At 42.9% G+C, this 10,812-nt stretch overlaps 1 long non-coding RNA gene across 1 annotated transcript; it reads right to left on the bottom strand.

Annotated features, from left to right (window-relative positions):
• Positions 1–4,947: 4,947 nt before the first annotated feature.
• Positions 4,948–10,336, bottom strand: LOC307192949. Its single transcript, XR_013830200.1, has 3 exons — positions 10,271–10,336; positions 5,971–6,026; positions 4,948–4,990 (listed from the first exon to the last, which is right to left on the bottom strand). It is a non-coding gene; the product is annotated as an uncharacterized lncRNA (long non-coding RNA).
• Between the last annotated feature and the right edge of the window lie 476 nt (positions 10,337–10,812).

The raw sequence follows: 10,812 nt of genomic DNA, 5'->3' as shown, positions 1-10,812 counted from the left end.
TCCATGGACTTTTTCCAGCGATTTAGAGCATCCCACGAGAGTAGTTTGGTGATTGAGATGAGTGCTAAAGAGCCAGGTTGCCAGGGTTCAGACCTCAGCTGTGCACCTTATGAGAGGTGTGTGCTTGATCAAGGTACCTGTGTTAGTTATCTCACCCGTAAAGTGGAGAAAGAATGGTATCTCCTCATAGTAGTTGTGAGGATAGATAAATCCATACATAAAAAACTACATGTATGCTTGGCACACGGCATGGTAAGCACTCAACAATGTTAAGAACGGAATAAAGCATTCTTTAAGGCCAGCTATTTATAAAGCAAAGGATGTTTGAAGAAGGAGGAGAAGCTGCAAATGGTCCTAATCTGCTTGACCTTGATCCAGTATAGAAGATTCTCACGGGTTGGGCTTTCTTCCTACGAGGATAATTATGGCTTTTAGCAGTTGCTCCGGACCAAGCCTCAACTGTGGAGATTTCCATCTCCAAGAAAACCTAAGGATCAGGGCTGAATGTCACAGCATTACTCCAAATGTACCCATGTAACACCAACCCTCCCCCCATCTCTCTCAAGCCCCTATCCAGTCTACCAGGGTAAAATCAGTTTCTCACTGGTCCATCTCTCTCCCTCTCAGGATTACTAGGCTGTTACCTAAGAAGTGGGTAGGGAGTGGATCTCTAATTGGCTTATTTTTTCACAAGACTCAGGAAGCGGACCAGAGGATGTGTGTGGTTGGGGAAGGCATAGTCAACCATTAGGGCCTCAACTTTTGCATCTGACTTCGAGAGGCACGTTTAACAAACTAGAACAAGCTGGGCCACAGTGACCAGAAAAATCAATCTTTTGTTTTATGAGACCTACTCATCATTTGGGTTCTGCTTTTTTCTTCCAAGGGAAAGTCACCATCCACAGAGGAAAAATTCCCTTACACAGGCTGAAATCTACCTTGTGTTTTACTCCTAATCCCAAACATAAATAATCACAAATAATAAAGGTGGGACGCTATGCTACATGCTGACTTGTATATTACTATAAATTTACTGAGTGCCAATTTTATGCTCGGCATATTATAAAATGAACCAGACCTTGTCTCTCTGTCAAGGAACTAACGTGCAATTAGTAGGTATAATGGAAAATATATTGAAATAACCAAAGAACCTTAGCTCAGAGAGCAAAAGCCCATGCTGTCGCCTTTGGGCCCCTCCTAAACTAACCTTAGCTTTGGTATGATTCCAGGTGGCTCCATTACAGTCATCGTCAATCCTGAAAATGGCTCTTTGGGCCTCATTCTCTGGTGCAGAGAAAGATGTTTTGTAAAGACGTTTTGTAACTCTGCTCACAAAGACTGCAACACCCTCCCCACCAAAAGACACTCTCTGTTATTTCATCAGGGATCTTTTCCACTGCCTACCACTCACAGCACGCACATAGTCACCCTTATAAAACAGAGGACTAAAATCCACTTCTATTTTCCATGACACACCAGCCAGGAACTCACTGCTCTAACTACCATCTATTTTGTGATAAGATCAGTAGCCATATGTATTGTTGAAGTGTTTGTATTTTGAAAGGGTGTTGTAATATTTAATTGCACCTCCTTTCCCACAAACAGTGAAAGATTAAGTCACGCCTTAACATAACATAGGGTATTATTTATCCCCACTTAAGCAGTAATGCAGTAATCTGAGGTAAACCACAGATTTATGACTTTTCCACCCATGACCTGATCTCACTTAGCTGGTGCTGGCCATCTGCCTCCCCCTTAGAGTTTTGCCAGCAGAATAAGCTGCTGATTACTCTGCTCTCCACCCTTACATAAACACCTCACCTAGGAGGATGTGGGGCCTGCAGGTGGCTCTGCTGTGTTTTGTGGGATCTGTTGAAATAAATCAGATTATCTAGTTCAGTAGCATGTCACAAGTGCCAAACCCACACACCTCCATAGGGGAATATGACCGTCCACCAAATGGAGGCACCTTTCATCCCCTTATACAGAAGGACAGCCCTTACCTCTCCCTGGATCTAGGAACTAACAATAAAATTTGCCTATGCTTTTCATTTTGACCTTGCAACCTTGCCCATCTTCTTTGTCTCTCCTATCTCTCAGGGTTCTGATCTTCTCCTGAGAGCATCGTGGTGCAGTGGAAAGAGGCCACTGCCAGTCCCCAGGGTCAGAGTGTCAGATAGACATTGGCTGAGTCCTGGCTCTACCGCCTACCATCTGCATAACTTTAGAACCCAGGTTCTTTCTGAGCTTCAGTTTCCTCACTGGAAAATGAGGATCATCATATATATCTCCCTTACAGAGTTGTTGGGAGATCAACACCATACGTAAAGCACATAGAGATGCTTAACAAACTCTCCCCTCTCCCATCTGCACTTATCCCTACCACCTCACCAATCTACCTCCTGCTTTCTCATACAAGAAAATGCCAGTTTCTGTTCTTTTCCTCTAATAATACTTCCCAGATCTTCTTTCTAATCTGTATACCCACAACCTTAGCCAGGTAAGTTTCTTGCGAAGCCAAGACCAGAAATGTGTTATTGGTGGGTCAGTTACCTGGGAGGCCAGGTTGCAGAAAGAATGAATTATTTTTAATAAACATCAGAGTAAAGTGGGCAAGACATTATTGAAGGTTATAAAATTGGAGAAATTTTATGAAAAAAAATTTATGAATATGGATCAAAAGCTTTTAAAATGTTCATAGCTTTTTTTTTTTTTTTTTTTTTTTTGCGGTACGCGGGCCTCTCACTGCTGCGGCCTCTCCCGTTGCGGAGCACAGGATCTGGACGCGCAGGCTCAGCGGCCATGGCTCACGGGCCCAGCCGCTCCGTGGCACGTGGGATCTTCCCGGACCGGGGCACGAACCCGTGTCCCCTGCATCGGCAGGCGAACCCTCAACCACTGCGCCACCAGGGAAGCCCCATAAAATGTTCATAGCTTTTGATAATGATTTTACCTCTAGGAATTTATCATATTAAGGAAATAAACAGATATATTCAAATATTTATGTACAGAATGTTCATTATAGTAATAGTGAAAAATTAGAAATAATCAAAATATCTAAGAATCGGATTACAAGGTAATGGAGTAAATACTAGGCAGACATTAAAAATCAGGTTTTAAAGAGTTTATAATGACATTGGAAAATGCTCACAATTTGATATAAAATTATGAGTATATTATCAATTTTTAAAATATATAAAACACTGTATTACCACGTGAACCAGCAATTCCACTTCTGGGTGTATACCCAAAAGGAGTGAAAGCAGGGACTCAGAACATATTTGTAAACTCATGCTCATAGCAGCATTATTCACGATAGCCAAAAGGTGGAATTAGTTCAAGTATCCATCAGTGGATGAATGGATAAACAAAACATGGTCTGTACACATACAATGGAATTTTATTCAATCAAAGGAAGGAAATTCTGACACATGGTACAACACGAATGAATCTTAAGGACATGATGGTGGGTGAAACAGGACAGTCACAAAAGGACAAATAGCATATGATTCCACTTATACGAGGTACCTGGAGTAGTCAGACTTAGAGACAGAAAAAAAAATGGTGGGTGCCAGGGACTGGGGGGAGGGGGGAATGGGGAGTTAGTGTTTAATGGGTCTAGAGTTTCAGTTTGGGAAGATGAAAAATTTCTGGAGATGGATAGTGGGGATGGTTGCATAACAGTGAGAATGTACTAAATACCAAAGAACTGGACACTTAAAAATGGTTAAAATGGTAAATTGTATTTATTTTATTATAATAGAAAAATTATATATACATACGTATACATTTATACAATACATGTACACACAGACACACGCATATATAAATGAAACACTAAAAAGCTATAAGTGTTTCCCTGGTGGCGCACTTGTTAAGAATCCGCCTGCCAGTTCAGGGGAAACAGGTTCGAGCCCTGGTCCGGGAAGATCCCACATGCCGCGGAGCAAATAAGCCCGTGCACCACAACTACTGAGCCTGTGCTCTAGAGCCTGCGAGCCACAACCACTGAAGCCCGCGTGCCTAATTGCCGTGCTCCGCAACAAGAGAAGCCACTGCAATGAGAACCCCGCACACTGCAATGAAGAGTAGCCCCCACTCACCTCAACTAGAGAAGCCCACGCGCAGCAACGAAGACCCAACTCAGCCTAATTAATTAATTAATTTCAAAAGTCAACATGCCCATTTAAAACAAAAGCTATAAGCCAGATGTCAGCAGTAAGTTGTGAAGTCTGAATTGTGAAATTATAAGAGATTTTTACTTTCTTCTTTGTATTTTCTTGCATTTTACAATTTTTCTATCATGAACACGTATTACTTTTTTCAGGGAAAAATAAGTGTGTTTCTTTAAACCCATTGGAGTTTCCTTGAACGGCCTCCTTGCTTTGGCCAGGGAGGGGGAATGTCCTACAGGCAGATGCACGTGCTCCACAGCAGGAATTTCTCCTCTCCAGGCCTGTGCTCTGCCTTTACAAGGGGGTTTCAGGCTAGCAGACCTCATAAACAGCCTCTCGCCCACACAAGAAATTGTTGGAGACGACTTATGAGGTCTCTTTGAATCTTGTAGGTGAATTTATGGCCGTTTCATGAAGGATTCCTCCCTTTGGCCCCAGAAACTATGTTGGGACTGTCCTGCCTGACTTAACAGCCAAGAGTCATGTCAAGGCTGCGTGTGGCAGCAGCACAGTGCAGTGAGAAAAGTGCCACACAGGAGTCAGCCATGGAATTCTGCAGTGTGACCATCGGCCAGACCCTCCCCCTCTCTGGCCCTTTCTTCCTTCAGTGATAAGATGAGGGGATCAGGCAAACCACGACCCCCTTCCTCAAACCAAGCTCAGGCCTTGCTTGCCCCAGGGAGCCTTCGCTGATGAACTCCTCCAGCCTCTTAGGGGCACTTCAGCAGTCACGGCTTCAGATGCTCCTCTATAAAGCGGCGGTCGAGATTTGCCTGTATGTTCTTGAGTGGTTTTCATGTGATTAAGGTAGATAGCTAGTGGGAAGCAGCCGCATAGCACAGGGAGATCAGCCCGGTGCTTTGTGACCGCCTGGAGGGGTGGGATAGGGAGGGTGGGAGGGAGGGAGATGCAAGAGGGAAGAGATATGGGAACATATGTATATGTATAACTGATTCACTTTGTTATAAAGCAGAAACTAACACACCATTGTAAAGCAATTATACCCCAATAAAGATGTTTAAAAAAAAAAAGACAATAAATAAATAACAATGCCTAGGAGTCAGGGTCACAAAGTCTTCCAGTCCCACCTGCCCTTCCATTCCCAGCAGGGAATCTCATTCATTTGCAATTAAATGGGCCTCAGGCAACTCACAAACAGACCCTGCATGTACTGAGCACTTCCTCTGCCCTATTTAGAAGCCACCATTGGTTCCCCTTTGCCCTTAAAACAAATTCCAAATGAGGACTTTATTCTGATAGTCAGAAGGCCCCATCTGGTCTGCTTTCTGTCTTCCTTTGCCAGACTCAACTTTTGCTTTATCCCTGCTCTGCCCCGCCTTGGTATCCTTACCTTCTGGCTATAGCAAGCTTCCAGAAATTCCCTAACATACCATGCCCTGTAAAGCAGGGGCCTTTTCATACGTTGGTCCTTCTTCCTCCAGCTAGTGAATGTGATACCCTTCAAGACCCAACTTGCATAATAACAGCAAACATTACCAGTCCCTTACGGTGTGACTAATAATGTTCTAAGTGCCTTACCTGTAATAACTCATTTTTTTTTGCACATAGCCAAATTCTGAGCAGGTTTTTCTTCTACTGCCTCGCTTTTCTAGTTTCCTGCCTATTTTCTTAACATAGTTCTTTACCCTTCCAGTTGATTCTATAAACCACTAGATAGCCTTCCTATGAAATGCTATTCTGCCAAAGTGAGCCAGAGTTGATGACTGCTGCTTAAAACCCATCATCTTATCTTATAAGGTATTTAGCTAGCTGAGTGTCACTGAATTCCAGGTACCTGTGCTGGTGTAGAGGGAATACAAGGCCTCAATTCTGCTCATGAGGAGCTCACATCTGTATGAAAAAAAAAGATAAACAGCAATGTGAGGTAATTAAAGGTACAATGTGAATACCTATGAAAGTATAACTTAACTCTATGGGAACTCAGATGGGGAGTCTGAGAGGGCTTCACAGAGGAGGTGACATCCAAAGAAGCAACGCAGCATCAGTGGCCAGAGTGGGCTCTGAAGCTGGACAACTTGGGTTCACATCCCGCTTCTGCCACACTTTGGATATGTAAGCTTGGGCAAGTTGCTCAGTGTATTTGGTCCTCAGTTTCCTCATCCATAAGTGAGTGACAATAAGAATATCTACTTAGTAATCATCTCTGCAGCCAGCACAGTCTGCAGGATCTGTCTATGGAACGTACTCCCAGGACTGATGCCAGCACCATCTGCTTTCTCACCAGCCTTACATTGCTGTGAAAAACCATCTGTCTCAAGCCCAAGCCTCAACTCCAGTCACTAATTTATTACTTAGGCTTTTCCCCTAAGTAATGGGGTGGCTGGAAGGGTCATTCTTTTAGTCTTGGACCTAGAATGTGGCTCAGCCTCTCTTTGCTGTTTCCAACTTGACGTGCACTTTAAAAGGTTAGGCTAACATTATTTTAGGCTTAGCTTTCTTATTCACTGAAGAAAAGTCTCTTCATTATGAGTCCAGAATCCACTCTTCTGAGCCTATTCTGAATTGTTCTCTCCAAAGCCACAAAAATACTATGCGTTAGCCTTCTAGATTCCCCTAAAAACATCCTCCCTAAACTAAGGAGCCTGGTATAGTAAAAACTCCTAGTCTTCTAGAGTCAGAGAGACCTGGGTTAAATTCACAGATCCTCTAGCTGTGAGACTTCAGTCAAGTCACTAAACCTTCCAAGTCTTTAATATCTATTTCATAGGGTTATTACAATGCCCCAATAAAGAAGGTATGTAATAAAATTGTTTGAGTCTCTTCTTTTAATTTGCTCCTATTATGTTCTTTATTCCCATTTTGAAATATCTTCTGATGGTCCCATCCCCAGCCATTCTTACTGCTGCCTGTTGTCCCAATTTCTCTACTTTCAACTTTTTCTACTAAAAGTCCTATCTCCCAAGAGTCATACTTCTGAGTTTCTGGTGCTACTTCCTTGGAGCTGCTTGGCATAAAAGCCATGTTCATTGTTCATTCTATTTTAGCTCAATAAAAGTGTTTTCATTCCCAATTTAAACATACATCGTAATTATTCTATTGAATATTATGCTGAAAAGATATGTCATTGAACTTCCACATGGCATTTGGCAAGACCTCTTACACTATCTTTGTGACAAGTTAGAGGAATCTTGAATATACGGACGATTATATTTTGCCAAAACTAAAGGTGATGACTAATGAAATAGCATCTTTATTAAGAAAGCATGTAGTATGATGCCAGCAGCCTATCCACATCTTATTCTAGTTAACATTTTTATTAATCACTTGAATGCTGATTTCTAAAACAGATCAATCGAATTTACAGATGACAGAAAGCTGGGAAGGTAAATAAACACTTTCAAGTAAGAAACGGTTTTCAAAAATATATATATATCTTAGCAGGTTGTATTGATGCTGAATAAAACAAGACGTTTAAAGGGGGCAAATGTAAAACTCTTTCTTTGACTCCAATATACCAGCAGCACAAGTGCAGGATGAGATTGGTTTAGCAGTAGTCACTCTCCCACAGTCAAATCAGTATGATTTCATATTGTTATATAATTGTCCCCCTAATCAATATAATCTTAGGATGCTTAGACGTCTAGCTTTAGAATAAGGGAGGTAGTGGTCTTCCTTTATCTTATGCAGGTAGATCACACCTCTGGAGTAGAATTCAGCTAAGGGTGACACATTTTAAGAAAGATATTGGTAAAATGAAATGTATTTAAACAGGAAATCGTTAGGATTATGAACCATATCATAAGAGGAATGTTTGAAGGAAGCAGGGATTTTTAGACTACACAAAACATCCCAAAGGTTCGAAGGGAACAGGACAGTAGTAGGATGCAAAAATATAGGATAGGTTCTCATTTCAAGGAGCTCACATACTAGGTGATTAGTGTTGTGATAGAGGCAGATTCAAAATGGGGAAGAAATGATTAATTTTGCCTGGGGGAGTCAGGAAAGTTTTCACAGAAGGGAATGAGGCTGAAACTGAATCTTAAAAATAATGGGAAGGATTTTACCACCAGCAGAGTACGTCATTTGAGGCAAAGGGAACAACACACACTTGAATCCCCAGGGCAGGGATTAAAGCAGTGGGTTAAGAAGTAAATGGGGGACTTCCCTGGTGGCGCAGTGGTTAAGAATCTGCCTGCCAAGGCAGGGGACATGGGTTCGAGCCCTGGTCCGGGAAAATCCCCCATGCCGTGGAGCAATGAAGCCTGTGCGCCACAACTACAGAGCCTGTGCTCTAGAGCCTGCGAGCCACAACTACTGAGCCCGTATGCTGCAACTACTGAAGCCCCTGCACCCTACGGCCCGTGTTCTGCAGCAAGAGGAGCCACTGCAATGAGAAGCCCGCACGCCGCAACGAAGACTAGCCCCCACTCACTGCAACTAGAGAAAGCCTGCACACAGCAACGAAGACCCAACGCAGCCAAAAATAAATAAATAAATGTATAAAAAAAGAAAAAAGAGGTAAATGGGAGGTAAGAAAGTGATGACAGCAAGTACCAAAGATAGACTCTAGGTTTCTGCTTAAATGTAACTTCCTTAGAGAAGTTTTCCCTGGCCCCTGACCCCCAATCTAATTAGGTGTCCGTGTTACACTGTCTCCTAATGCTCCATAATAGCTTCAGGGGCTGTGCCTGGCATATGATAAACACTTAATAAACATGTTGAATCATGCACATAAAGACCAATTTAAAGCAGAGTATAACAAGTGCTATATTGTATATAGCACAGTTTTCAGGAGAAAAGGAAGATGTGAACTAATAACACTTGAACTAATTGAGCCTTATGGGAGAAAGAGAATACAAGAGGACATTGAAGGGAGATGGAGCAGCTCCAGTGGATGCATGGGGGCAGGAAACAACACAGCGGGTAGAGAACTGTGAAAACTTCCGTATGTTTGTACGTAGGTGGATATGGGTGCGTAGTAGCTGACAAGACCAGAGAGGTAGGCGAGGGCCGAATCATTCATCCATTCACTGAATATTTATCAAGTACCTACTCATGAAGGGCTTCCTAATCCAGGCTAAGAAGTCTGGATTTTATCCAAACAGTATTGAGTAACTACTGGAGGATTTGAGAGTATTATGATTCAATTCATATTCTAGAAAGTTCATGCTGGAGGTTGGACAATGGATTATTTACATGGTGGCAAGACTGGAGGCGTGTAGAGATCACTTGGGAAGCTGTTTCAGAAATCCAGGTAAGAGAACCACGGCAGTGGGAACAAGGAGGACATGGTTCCAGGAAGTATGTAGACACTAGAATTGACGGAATTTGATGGGGATTTCTTTATGATGGGAATGCTCTCACTTTGGGAAGTGAGAAAGTGCGAAATTTAGGATGATTCTTGTGTTTCTGGTACATGCAATGGAGTGGATTGTGATACACAGAGAAAAGGACTACAGGAAGAAGAGACAGGTAAAATAGGGGTAAATTGTGAAGTCCATTTAGTACATGTTGATATTTGTGGAAGAGATTGCTAGCTGTTTACCAGAATCCATTATCTCCTTTTTCCACATAACGGTATCTAGCATGTGGCTGTGCTAGGAGCAAAGTATGCAACCTCCCTCTCAGTTGCCTAAGAAGAAATTCTTGCCCTGGATTTCTGCCCTCTCCTTCTTCTATTCATTGGAATGGTAATTACTATAATGACCCAGGAAGTCACAAGTTGAGGATGGCAGAGCCTCCATTAGCCTGGTCCCTGTGTGCATCAGAGCTGTCTGCTAACTTAGAACACTGATCATAGGTTGTTTACATGACAGAAAAATAAATTTATTGCTCTCAAAGCCATTAAATTTTTAGTCTTTTTGTTACAGCAGCTGAGCCTACACCATACACTATTATGAGGTAGATTTATCAGTCATAATCACATTGGGTGGGATGAACGACATTAGCAAGTTGCTGAAACAAAAGTTTCCAGCCCACATCCTCCCACAGAAATACCAGTTTGAAAACTATCCACAGACCAAAATATCTTCATGAGAGTCCCAGAATCCAGGTGAGAGATTACAGCGATCAGGTGGAGCACAGAAACTAGAAAAGATGCATTTAAGAAAGTAGGAAGGATAGTATCACTTTACCTGTGTCACCCTTCCCCCCAGCCCGTGGAATGCAGCACCAAGAGAGATCCCTTGGCTCAGGAGTTCTCCTGTGGGGAAAAGAGAGCAAAGTGAGAGTCCAGCTTCACTACTGACCCTGGGACCAGGCCCACCCCAGTGGACCCTGGTGTCAAGCCAGCCCCTGTAGATCCTGGCTTTAGGATCACCACCATGGACTCAGGCACCAGGCCAACCCATGGACTCTGGAACCAGACTCACTTGTCCACAGACCCTGGCACCAGGACCACCCGCTTGCAGACCCAGGTATCAGGTCTGTTCACCTGTGGACTTTGACAGCAGGCCTACCCATGGATCCTGGCATCTGGCCTTCCCAGAATCTCTGGCAGGGTTGACTGGTGAAGAGATTTTCCTGCCAAAGCCAGTCTTTGAAGACTGGAAGAAGTGACTACTTCTTTAAATGTGCAGGCACCAATGCAAGACTACAAGAATCATGAAGAATCAGGGAAACATGATAATACCAAAGGAGAAAACTAAAGTTCCAATAACTGACCCTAAAGAAATGG

This window comes from Stenella coeruleoalba (assembly GCF_951394435.1).
Source record: "Stenella coeruleoalba genome assembly, chromosome: 1".
In the NCBI taxonomy this organism is placed as follows: domain Eukaryota; kingdom Metazoa; phylum Chordata; class Mammalia; order Artiodactyla; family Delphinidae; genus Stenella; species Stenella coeruleoalba.
The sequence above is the reverse complement of the archived record's forward strand: the minus strand, read 5'-3'. Positions and strand labels throughout refer to the sequence as shown.